The sequence below is a fragment of the Lutjanus erythropterus genome, chromosome 9 (genome assembly GCF_056507025.1).
Source record: "Lutjanus erythropterus isolate fLutEry1 chromosome 9, fLutEry1.hap2, whole genome shotgun sequence".
Taxonomy (NCBI): Eukaryota; Metazoa; Chordata; class Actinopteri; order Lutjaniformes; family Lutjanidae; genus Lutjanus; species Lutjanus erythropterus.
Window position 1 is genome coordinate 15312340 of NC_139325.1, and position 11421 is coordinate 15323760.

The 11421-nt window shown below is 41.2% G+C and overlaps 1 protein-coding gene across 3 annotated transcripts in view; it reads right to left on the bottom strand.

The window, feature by feature from the left end:
* Nucleotides 1-11098, bottom strand: part of grb10b (growth factor receptor-bound protein 10b) — a 90314-nt gene extending 79216 nt beyond the window's left edge. For all 3 annotated transcript variants that reach the window (XM_084726260.1, XM_084726261.1, XM_084726259.1), the window contains exon 1: nt 10371-11098. The gene's annotated coding sequence lies outside the window, so the exon portion shown is untranslated. The remainder of the gene's footprint in view (nt 1-10370) is intronic.
* Between the last annotated feature and the right edge of the window lie 323 nt (nt 11099-11421).

The window sequence follows — 11421 nt, forward strand, 5'->3', positions numbered from 1 at the left end:
GATGTGATTTCCTGGAAGGTCGCATGTGGTTTATTGGAAGACGGTGCATTTACACACAAGGTTAAGTCCAATAATAAACAGCATCTCATATTTTGATATGTGAAATTTAATCTTGTGATTATGATGCTGACTACACAAGAATAAATACGTCCCACGCCCGCTGCATTTGTGTGGGGTCACACAGGGTCTGTGGAATCCCACTGCAGCCCGAAGCATCACTGAGACAGACAGTACAGCTGGAACAAGCCTGACATCACCATCTCCAAATGGAAATGGCGAAGGCCTCAAGGGAATCACTGCTGCACCCAGGGGGAGCAGTGAGTATATACAATGCATGTGTGTTCCTGTATGTGAGTGTACACAAGTGCACATGTACGCAGTCAAGAATAAAGACTTTTATTTCATGCTAATTGCTCAGTTTCACTTCACATTTGAAGGGTTGAGGTAAACATATCTGAACTACACAGATGGCTTTTTGGCTGGCAGCTGGTGCTTATGACCCTGTGCAACTTTCAGTCACACAGACATGGCCTGTTGAGAGCACCCTGTCCTATAATCTCAACAGACCAATCTCAGATGAAATTAGTTGTGAACAATGATGCCTGCTAGCTGGGTGACAGAACATAGCAGTACATGTCAAGGTTGGCCCTCTGATACTCGCTGTCTTGCTGTCGATGCTAACACATAATGGGAATTCTAATTGGCAGAATGGAAATTAGCATTATGACTGTGGTAATATCATCTTAATAAACAGATCCATTTTACTTCAAATGCTTTACATAAAACAACATGCATGCTCATACTTAAAGGCATATATTTTCTCTCCTCTGTTGAAACAAAATAATAGCTGCTGATTTCATTGTTAACTCTATTATTTTGTGTGCCAGGAGAGCATGCAGCACATGTATTCATATTCTATTTAGTCTTTACTACTTGATGAGCAGGAAAAACTAGATGTAGCACTTCACTTCAAAAAGTATACATTTTTAATTCATTCCATTGTAGATGTTATTTACTGTTTTATATAACATAATGCTTCTGCTTCTGCTAATGTATAACAATAACGCTTCTGAAATAAAACTCAGAGACTGACTGGCATGTGATGTGCATTGAATCATGACTTTTCCCCGTGGTCTAGTATTGAAAAAGCACACAAAAATTGCAATACTTCTATGATCCCAATAATTAAGAATCGCAATACATATCAAATCAGCACCCAAGTATTGTGAGAGTATCGAATCAGGAGATAAGTGTATCTAGTGCTGGGCAATATATTAATATTACATCGTGTCGCGATATAAGACTAGATATCTTGATAGATTTTGGATATTGTTATATTGTGATATGGCATAAGTGTTGTCTTTTCCTGGTTTTAAAGGCTGCATTACAGTAAAGTGATGTATTTTCCGAATTTACCAGACTGTTCTAGCTGTTCTGCTATTTGTTATTCCCCACTTAGCTATTACATCCACATTACTTGCGATTGTTTATCCAAAAAATCTAGTTGGGTTAATATTTTGTGAAATCACCAATTGTCATTCCTACAGTATTTTCACAATATCAATATTGAGGTATTTGGTAAAAAAAAAAAATGTGAATTTTTATTTTGTTTATATCGCCCAGCAATAATACAACAAACTCATTTCATTCTTATTTACAACCTACATGGTAAATAATCATCAATATCAACCAATATTAAATTTCACTGTTGTGATAAGGTTTTCAGCTGTATCGCTCAGATCTAAGTGCACAGTCCCAGCTGTAATATTCACCAGGTGGCCAGAAAAATGATTCCAAATCATTGTTTATGATGCTCAAAGTGTGCTGGATGTGTAAATAAGTAATTGTTTGCGAAGAAGTTCACCATATTAATTTTAAACAGTAACAATACATCACTGTTGCTGATTTGCACTGCTCCCAAGTTGCCAAAAACCAGCTGTTGCAGGTTTAAAACTAAAATTTCTTCCAAGGGTAACCCACCTATCGTTCCCCTTTGTGCCATGACTCAAACACCAAACTAGACTGCGTAAAAACTGCCATGGTGTATTGTGTCTCATTATTGACGCAGAATACATAATACATCCTATTAACTTCAGAATTTAAGTGAAGATTGATGCAACAAAGAAATGCTACAGGTCCCTGACACTGGTCACACCCCTCTTTCAAGTACCCCACCCACCAAACTCACCCGAGCCTCCAAACCCCTTGTTAACCCACTGTAACGCACCAGCAACCTCCGTCTCCTCCAAACCCTCGCCCAATCCCAACCCCCACCATCCCACCCCTGCCCTCATCCTGCACCGCTCCAGTCCAGAACATAAACAGTGTCTTAATTCAAGAAATGGCACAGATCCAACTTGGTGTCTGGGGACTTGTGGAGAGCCCATTGAAGTGAATGTACTGACCGTAACCCAACCCCTAGAGGAGAGGTCAATTATTCTACTGTATATGTTTAAACTAGCCAGACGCCTTAAGTGAGAATATTTAGCCCGACGCTGTGAGTTATCAAAACTTCCTATGGCGAGGTGACCTATAGAAATGTGCTGTATGTGAGACAAGGAGTGGTATGGGTGGAGAGATAAGTTGCCGGCTCAACTGTATTGTGTTACTGTGGGCTGGAGATCCCTCCTCTGATTCCCACGAGCCTATAGCTCTGTGGGCTATAGGCCCAATGTGTTTATTTAATGCCTGCACCTGACAAATCATCTTGAACATGAAAATAGTCTATCCAGATAATTAGATTACCAAGGAAAAACTGGACAGAATTTGGTCCACACACAACTGTAGATCACTAAATAAAGACTTCGAATTTGATCAAAGCATTAGAAATTTTATGGTATTATATTAACAACACTGACTACAGACCAAAACTTTTCGTATTCCGAGCAATTCCAAAATGACAATTGCAAATAATCATCAACTTTTAAACTCTTGGTTGTGTGTGGGCTGGCCGTTGTTTTTGGAGCAATGCAACACTGAAAGTTGGGGAGAGAGAGTTGAACAGAGCATCTCTGTCTTCTGTTCTAATCAGCAGATTAGATGGTAGTCACTCCTCACTGGATGTGCTTGTTGCACATGTTGATTAGTCATTAATTGGCAGCTTTCATTATTTGAGAGCAGCAGCGTAAAGTGGGGCTATAAGAGAGGGCCTGATGTCATGCCGGGGGAGGCTGAATAGCACCAGTCTATGAGAGAAAGGCCTTTTGGAAATGTGGACAGTGCCTAATTGGATGAGGATTTCATTGGGCTGCTTGGGAGAACTGGTCTTATGCAATGGCATAGATGAATGGACGAAGCTTGGGAGCAATTGTGCTTGTGCACAAGTTGGCTGTAATGGTGGCCCCAGAGGGCTACGTTCGAAGGCTTTGCCTTCTCATGACACCATCTTTTAGGGTTGGGTATCGTTTGGATTTTAATGATTGTGATTCTGTATACCGATTTTGGTTCTTTGCAATTCATGATTCCTATACTTTGAGTGTCCTGCATCATTCCCACAGAGTTGTGTGAAATGCTAATTACCACAGTTAAATGCTACCAGTGAAAACAATGAGCTAAGCTAAAGTTAGCGAGATAACCATAATGATGGTGGTGTCTTTTCTGGTTTCTAGAATATTTGGTGTGTTTTATTGTAACAATAAGACAATATCCCGTCCTTGTAAAGCATTTTCAAGCATAGCATTTGCTATGGCTTCATGTTCACATGACCAACTTTTGGGGGTGTTCATTCTTCTGATCACGTTTGTTATAATTAATTATTTGATGATGTGAAAAACAGGCTTTCATGCCATAAATGACAGCTGAGCTCTACTCATGATCAAGTCAGCTGGCTGTGTGGATGGGAACTTGAATGTGCAGCTTCAAAACTGACCACTACTGTGTTTGTATGCAGGATATTTTGGCTTTTGCACCATGGGAGGAAGTAGAGATGTGTCGTCCATCTTTTATTTATGTCACTGCAGGGACAGATAGGAATGTCGATATACAGTAGGTGTTTGCAGTGCATCGTTAATCTGAAATGAGCACAAGTGAAATTTATGACGGAATGAAGGAGAAGCAGAAAATTTTAATTAAATTTTCAATTTCTTAATGATTTCTTTGGATTTGTAATTTTGGCATCAATTATATTTTTTATTTGTTCGTGATGCTACACTACTATCTTTCCCATATCGGTTGGTAACTTCTTTTACTGACTAATACTGTAAAATATGCAGAACTGTCACATTAGATCTCATAAAGCTGGTAAAACCATAATCAAGTCAGTGCAAGTGGCATGGTGTTATTATCATCCACAACAAAAACCCAAATAAAACTGACCTTGTGAGTAAAACATTTAACTTGTATAAGAAATGGGCTGGAGTTCTATGTGACCACTTAAGAGGAAAGGGGAACAGGATTTATTTTACTTACTTACTCTTAGGAATGCTAACAAACTTGGCTGGATGAAAAAAAATCATATTAAGTAGGACTTAACATAAGTCCTATTCCTAAGTACCAAAGTGCACCACTCTAAGCCCTGATCGCTTCTAAGTCAGTGTATAATACTGGAAAACCAAAGGGCAGAAAATGCAATTATGTACGACAAAATACATGCATGCATGGTCAAAAGTGCTATAGTCAGAGCGTGAGAGGGAATCAGAATGAGGTTTGGGACAGTGCTATAATTCAAGAACAGAAAAATGCCTGTATTGTTCTGAGGTTTCACACTGGAAAATATTTCTTGGGGGGGAAAAAAAGCTCTTTTTGTTTTTAATCGTACGGTACATCTACCAAAGCCAACTAACCATGGTTTGTTTTGATTCTGTATTGCAGATTCCAGCTGGTACAGTGAGACACAGATAAACGGAGGGAGACAGACAGAAGTAAAGACAGTGAAACTAAGAGAGAGAGGCTAGCTGAAGAAAGAGGCAGTTGAGGGGGGAAGACAATGGGGCAGACAGATGGACAAAGAGACAAGGATGAACTGAGAGACGGCAGACACGTACAAATAAAAGCGAGAGAACACGAGACTGAGGGGGAAAAACTGTGCATTTGAGAGATCATTAAGTCTGACACATCACCGTGCATCCACAGCACATTACCTGCACCCACCCGAGCATGTGGTCCCTCAGGTGTTCAGTTACCTACAGAATAAAGGCAACATTCTTGCCTCTCACGCAGGCTTGGGTTTCAGCCATATTTGGACCAACACCAGACAGTGAGAAACTCAATCCACTGTACACTTTGGTGGTTAGACAAGCAAGCATTGCATCACCTTCGGTCACAAGTGGAAAGCGGTGAGAATCGGGTTTGTACAGGTCCATATTTACAGTGTGGAGGGGGAGGTAGAAGAATAATACCACAAAGTTTTTCCTCTGGCAACAGTTGAAGTTCTTAGAAATGACTCTGTACAAAGCAGAACATGATTACTCAGCGGTTCTAGCTGAGATACCAAGAACATAAAACATTAATTGGGCTGTACTGTCAACAGTAAGTGGTTACTTTAGTCTTAAGAACTGTTAACATGTGGTTTAATGCCAGTTTAAACAACCCAAATGCAAAACTTTGTAGCTTGCTTTAAAATGATGGTTCAGATTATTTGTTGTTGGGTTGTATGAGGTACTTATCGAAAGTCAGTGTATTACACACAGAGGCCACCCCCAGTTTGGAGAAGCAGAGAGGAGTCCCACTGTGGAAAGGGTCAGCAACAAAAGGTATTTTAGCGACTCACTATAAAACCCACTTTATTTTTCCAACAAACAGCCTTTGCCAATGGGACATTGGCATTATATGAGGCAAATATTGCTCTCTCCAAACCGACCAAGCTCCACAGGAAAGACCAGTCATTTTACATCACAGAACATGGGGGTTGCTGATCAACTGCTAGCTCAATCTCTTAGTTTGTTTGTGTTATTGTGTTACTTCAGTGTTTTAAAAGGATAGTTTGGATTCAATTAAGTCACACATTAACACAAACAAACTAACAGCCAGACAGGAAAGCCCAGCAACTGCTGGGTTCTTTAAGCTAAAATTATTAATTTTGCCTATGGAGTTTGGTTGGTTTGGAAAGAGCGATGTTTGTCTTGAAGGCTGTCTGACAGCAAAGTAAAGCAGTGAAAATAATATAAATACAGCATAGACGTAAACTGATATTGATTTTTTTTTTTTAGGTTTAAGTATGTTTTGTTGCTGACCTGTAAACAGCAGAGCATTGTTCTGCTTCTGTGCAGGTAACCCCACTCTGATTCTCCTAACTAGGGGCATGTCAACCACCATATACTGCAGGTAATGCCATAAAGAACAACACAAGAGATAATAAGATATTGACTATCAATAAGTACCTCATATAACCCCACTTCAAACACTCTGAACTACTCCATTAAGTCCAAGTAGGTGGAAACTGAACCCAATGTAGAACATTTTAAAAGAAGAGTCTAGACATTATGTCTAACTATGATGTAACTGAGTACAAACTAAACCTTGAACCAAAAAACAGTCTCTAACATCGCTGGAGTACTTTTCGACCACTGACAGCCCAGCTGAGCATTCTGGTACATAGGATGTAGTCGCTCTGCTTTTAGATCCAGGCAGAGTCAGTCAACTGACATGAACTGTGCTGTGGTCCCCCAGCAGGCTTGGGTTAATGGTGTCATGACATCAGGGAGGGGGTATTAACAGTGCATAAGCCTAGACTAACCAGTGCTGAATGACTGCTGGCTGACGCAAGACCCAATGGAATGCTGCCTAGAGCACGACCACGAGCTCTTATACCACCAATACCAGCTAATAGGATATCTTTTCCCCTCGGATGGCAGCTGAAACTATATGTATACAACCCTAGGTGCATTTATACATCAATAAAAGTGATAAAGTTTAAAATGAGGCTCGGCTTTTGGTTATGCAACAAATCTCTGGGGTGACTTCTACCAAGCATCCAGAATTTCAATCAAAAATCAATGGAGTATGAGCAGAGGAACCAACGAATTTAAGATTCAAAGATCAAAAAACAAGACACACAAGGCTGAATCCTCAAGCGAGTTGAGTATAGCTTATTGTAAGTATAATTATGTGCAATATGTGCAGTCAGCAGCCTTTTGGCAGCCTGTAGTCTTGCAGAGTTCATGCCCCGTCATGCCTGTGCTTACTGAGCATGGACTTGAAATAGCAGGACTGGTGCTGAGGGGGTGAAAGAAACCGCAGCTAGAGCGGTTGCCATGTGCACAGAGATGTGACCACAACATAATTAAATGAAAGAAAGCAGGAAATAATGGGCAGGGGCAAGGAAGAGAGAAATCCTCTTTGGTTATGAATGGGAGCGTGTCAAAAAAATCACATGCTTGAAAAGACACAACTATAGCATGTTTCAGACTGTATGTAGCAGCAGCGGCCACGTGACCAAACTGCTTCACATTCAACCACAACTTAGAGGTTGACATGCAGAGGGCCATGCATGTGTGCAATGTCTAAATGCTTCAGCATAGGCTGCCAAGTTGAGTGGAATATCAGCGGTTGGCAAGATCGACAAAGTCTGAATGCTAAACCATCAGGCACAAAACCCAAGACGGGCTTACAGCTTGGTTTTATTCAGTAATACCTTGTTATAATAAGTTTTCAACAAGTGTTTCTCTTGAAAATGTGCACTGACAGTACCTAGAAAACCTAGTGCCCCCTTCCAGTCTAACTCCACTTTCCCAGTGAGAGCCCTGATCTGCATTCAAAACACACAGGCCAACGTCGATAGTTCCCAGAATCATAAATTCGGGTGGTTATGCAACTTTCTGCAGTGTCCACATGCAGCCAATAAAGAAATTGATTTGGAAGAATGCCCAAATGACAGGGCAGATTAGGCTATCTATGAAGAGTTGCTTTGTCAAGACGTTTCCACATTAAGTAAGATTAGATAATGATCAGCCTCTCTCTTACTCACCCTTACTATTAGTGCTGCCGTCATTATAGTTTCTCAAAGTATTGTATAACTGAGGCAAAATAAGTACTACTGACTTGAGCTGCAGCAGGCTTTTAACACAAATGACACAGTGAAACAATAGTGGAGGATACAATAGAGATTAGAGTACACAATAGAGGAGTGGTGCATCTACAGTTACACTATGCAGTAGGGATGAAATGATTACTGGTTTCACGACAAACCAAGTAAAATTCCCAATGATAAGTTTTGATTATCATTAAAACCACGTTTGATTACTGCACTTTGAACTACTAGAAAATACTGTTCACCATCAAACAAATTTAGCAACAGTCTCTCAGACACAAGCGCAGCAGCGTCAGTGTTTAATGTTTCGCATCAGTGAAAACACTGCATCCGCAAAGGACATGACGATTTCAGTGTGTGTATCGGCACTTCTGAACACAATACCATGATGACATCGATAACCGTTATAATTTTGGTGCCATAAGCTAACCATGATATGAAGTTTTCGCACCGTTTCATCTCTATGCAGTGACAGTATTTGGGCAATAGCTGGCTTTACTGGAGGTTTGAAGATGAATGAGTAGGCGAGGGATTCCTTGAGATTTTCACATCAAGCAGCCCACATCCTGGAGCTCAGTTTGATAAGACTTCCCAACACACTCCCTCTGGGACTGCTTACATTGATTCAGTACTTCAAACCTGCTTAACAAGTGTACTGATAACACTTTATACAGTCAGCTCTGTGATTAAAAACTTCTTCCTCTTTGTGGGTTCAGACATGGTGGCTCTAAAACGGATTCAACTCAACAAGGGCAGCAACTAATAATTATTTTCATTGTCTTTTTGCAATCTGTTGATTATTGCCTCAATTAATTGATTAGTTGTTTGATCTATAAAATATCAGAAAACGGCAAAAAATGTTCAGCATCTCAGCAAAGCCTAAGATAACTTAATATGTCTTGTTATCTTCACAACTCTAAGATATTCAGTTTACTTTCATAAGCTGTGTTTACATGGACCCTAAATAATTAGAATAATAACCTAACCAGAATGAAAGTGCTTAAGGTAAACACCTCAATCAGAATGAATTTTCAGTCTGACTGGGTTGTATAAACCTATAAAAAGAAAATAACCATTGGAACGCTTACTCCTATCGTTTCTCTGTCGTTGGAATAAATATATTCTTTCTGCGCATGCCTGCCCCACACTGGGGTAGGTGATGTGTCACAAATGCAGGACAGAAACATGGTGGTTGCAAAACACAACTGGTCAGTGGCAGATACAACAATTCTGTTACGAGACCTTAAAAGATTTAAAGATGCAGATATTGTTCCCGGCATATGACGTGAATCCATCTTGAATACTACGTGGCAGAAACACTTCTTCTTCCTCTTCGTTTCTTGGCGGCTGGTAAACCAGAATCACTTCTTCTTCTGTTATATTTCCAGCAGATCAGACAATTCACAGCTGGTGGAACCGGTTTGCACATGTCAAAAAGTTCAATGTGAACACACATTTTATTGAATCACTTTAATTAGCATCTATGTAAACAGTTAAGTTGGAATTTTTAATCAATTGCACTGAAGAAATATTGTCTGTGTAAAACATAGCTATTGACTTTTTTCTTTTAAAAATTACTCAAACTGATTAATAAATTATCAAAATAGTTGATTAATTTAATTAAGTGATTTACTGTTGCAGCTCTAAACTCAACTGTCCCTCACTTTACTGAGGACCCCCTGGGACCCACACAAGGATCCCCTGGGGGTCCCCGGAGCTCACTTTGGGAACCACTGCAGTAGGGCTACGTGAGTCTCCCTGGGAAAACGCCTCTTTCTCTCCCTCCCCACCCCCAAAGCAAATGCTGCCAAAAGGATAAGGAGATAAGGCGAGACTGGCGAAACTCTCACAGAATTGAGTTGCGGGTGGAGGGGGGCAACACAACGCGGGGAATTAGAGTCCTACTGGATAGAAAGTAGGCTATGGGCCACCGTAGACTGCTGTTACGCAATTGTAAACAAGGCAGGCTGTTGGGATCAAAATACGGTTCCCCAAAAGACAGTAAAAGCACTACAAGAGTTGGGTAAAGGTGCAGAAAAGGTGCCGGCAGCTCGTCGGAACGCGTCCGAACCGCGGAACAGTAGAAACACGAATAGAAACGCACATTAAAGTCAGAATAGAGTTGAAAGAAACAGCACGAGCCGATGAATAAACTTGTTTGAGAGTTCACTGACTGGCCGCTGCGGTGTCAGAGAGGAAAGCGTGGACTCGGGTCCCGCTAGGCGGTTACGCGCAGTGCGCACATGTGTTCCGACCCGCAAAACATCACACGCGTGACACCAGCACCGCACATTAAACTTTTATTACACGCGCTCCCTGCCCACTCCCTCTCTCTCTCTGCGTGGACTCAGCCTACAGGGAGCGAGAGAAACAGCGGCGTCTTCATCAGGCAGCATGCACTCACCTCAGAGCCAGTTGAGGAAGACTACGGCCGTGAGACACGGAGAAGAGTGGCAGCAGTGTGGAGGTGACGGGGCAGTCGGCAGCGGCGGATCAGGACACGGTGGTCAACATTCCCGGACTGGACAGACAGACAAGAGGCAAGAAGAGGAGGAGGAGGAGGAGAAGGAGGAGGAGGAGGCGAAAACAGTGGCCGCAAAGACTGCAGGCAGCTCATCTCATGCGGCCGGGGAGGACACACACACACACACACACACACATACATAACACGCACACAAACAGACACACACGCACGCACGCAAACAACTCCTCCCCCTTTAGGCGAGACCACACCCACCGGAGAGGGGTGATTAATGCGGCGTTCACGTCTGATGGGAATAAGGGCGTGTTCGGAGGATTCCGCTGTTTTTGGAGAGCTGTCTCTTCAGTGTGTGCTCCAATAAAACAAACAGAGAATCTGTTCCTGTTGAGTGAAACAGTGTGTAAATATACAATAGTTTTAACAGGTTGTTTGCTCAGGTTGAGTTGTTTGTACTTCTTTAATGTCATCTTTAAGAAAGATGAAGACAGTTGCTCTGTGGCAGATTATTTCTCTCTGACTTCTCTTTTAAACAAAGTTACATCACCTGATCTGTGTGGAAAAACAACCATCCTCCATCAGTCTTACAGATATCAAATAATCACGTTTATACAGTTGGTGACACTGATAATATTTATTTCCCTCTTATTCTTTCAGCTCTTCAGTTTCTTCTCAGCCAAGGGCCCCTTACAAGATAAAAAAATATGCTAAGGACCCCTTCATGTATGTCCCTTGGAATAATGTTTTAGACTTCTACTCAGTTGTGTGAAAGAACAACACAAGAGAAAAGTCTTAGACATGTCAGGGTTCAACATTAATGGGCTTTTTTTCACTTGCACATTTGGGCAAATGGGTCAGAAATCTTACTTGCCGGGAGTCAATTTATACTTGTGTTGTAAATAATAAATAAAATCATCTTGTATCTCCAGGGGCTACAGCATTCTCTGTATTTTTGCATAAAAAAATACTTCATCAA